This window comes from Schistocerca americana, chromosome 6, assembly GCF_021461395.2.
Source record: "Schistocerca americana isolate TAMUIC-IGC-003095 chromosome 6, iqSchAmer2.1, whole genome shotgun sequence".
Taxonomy (NCBI): domain Eukaryota; kingdom Metazoa; phylum Arthropoda; class Insecta; order Orthoptera; family Acrididae; genus Schistocerca; species Schistocerca americana.
The window spans coordinates 387,224,570-387,226,101 of record NC_060124.1 but is presented as its reverse complement, the minus strand read 5'-3'; the positions used below and the strand labels follow the sequence as shown (position 1 = coordinate 387,226,101).

Here is a 1,532-nt window from a genome sequence, read left to right as displayed (position 1 = left end):
GATTTTGAGTTAGGACATCAGCCAATGTTAATCTCTGTCGTTGTTGCAGATTGTTTCGAAGTACGACAAGGCGCCGTGGGCAATCATCTCGTAAATGGCCACTCGTGTTACAGATAAAACAAGTGCCTACTTTTCCATCGTAAATGACATGAGCCTTATAACCACAAACCATTATATAGGATGGGATATTGACTTCAACGGCGATGTCAACTGAGCGAACCTCACTATAACATTGGAGTTTGTGACGGCTCGACCACTTTTCGTTTCTAATCTGTCGGATGTCACCGTATTTGGCGAGGACATCGCTAAGAAAACAATTCTCAACCTCAGGTGGCAAATTGAACACTCGCACTTGTTTATAGTCAATGTCAGCGTTAGTTATTGAAACTGTACTCACCGACTGATCACGATGTCAGAACTCTGCTTTCCCACCAGTATTCACCAAAATTTTCTCCAGTTGTATCTGGTCTAAAAACTTCACAAAGAAACAGTATTCCGCCATGTCATAATATGCTGAGTGGACTTGGTCGGACGTGATGCCAATAATATCCAGTCATGGATTTCTAGAGAACTCGGTTCCACATTCCTGGAAGATTTCTCAAATGCAAAACACTGGGTATTCTTACGGGGTACACTGGGAGCCATAATTGCACTGTATGAGCGGCCGAGACCGCTGTGAGTGAATTAAGAAGCTTGTGTACGACGGTAGTGAAGTAGCACTGAGAATATCACAAGTCTCAATCCAAGAATTTCTATAAACACGGCTTGCGGTGCTACGACTACGCGGAAGTACCGACACGTCCGGTCGCTGTCGCGCCCAAGCGGAACTGACCAACTGAGCTACCCAGGCACGACGTAGCTACACCCTGAGGTTGTTTCTAGAATTAATATCAGCGCACACTCCGCTGTAGTGTGAAAATTTCATTCTATAAACATCCCCCAGGCTGTGGCTAAGCCATGTCTCCGCAATATCCTTTCTTTCAGGAGTGCTAGTTCAGCAAGTTTCGCAGGAGAGCTTCTGTTAAGTTTGGAAGGTAGGAGACGAGGTACTGGCAGAAGAGAAGCTGTGGGGAGGGGGCGTGAGTCGTGCTTGGGTAGCTCAGTTGGTAGAGCACTTGCCCGCGAAAGGCAAAGGTCCCGAGTTCGAGTCTCGGTCCGGCGCACAGTTTTGATCTGCCAGGAAGTTTCATATCACCGCACACTCCGCTGCAGAGTGAAAATCTCATTCTGGAAACATCTCCCAGGCTGTGACTAAGCCATGTCTCCGCAATATCCTTTCTTTCAGGAGTGCTAGTTCTGCAAGTTCCGCAGGAGAGCTTCTGTTAAGTTTGGAAGGTAGGAGACGAGGTACTGGCAGAAGTGAAGCTGTGAGGACGGGGCGTGAGTCGTGCTTGGGTAGCTCAGTTGGTAGAGCACTTGCCCGCTAAAGGCAAAGGTCCCGAGTTCGAGTCTCGGTCCGGCGCACAGTTTTAATCTGCCAGGAAGTTTCATATCAGCGCACTCTACGCTGCAGAGTGAAAATCTCATTCTCA

The 1,532-nt window shown here is 47.8% G+C and overlaps 1 non-coding gene across 1 annotated transcript; it reads left to right on the top strand.

Moving 5' to 3' along the window:
• The first annotated feature begins 1,088 nt into the window (after window positions 1-1,088).
• Window positions 1,089-1,163, top strand: Trnas-cga. The gene has a single exon. It is a non-coding gene; the product is annotated as a tRNA-Ser (tRNA).
• Window positions 1,164-1,532: the final 369 nt, after the last annotated feature.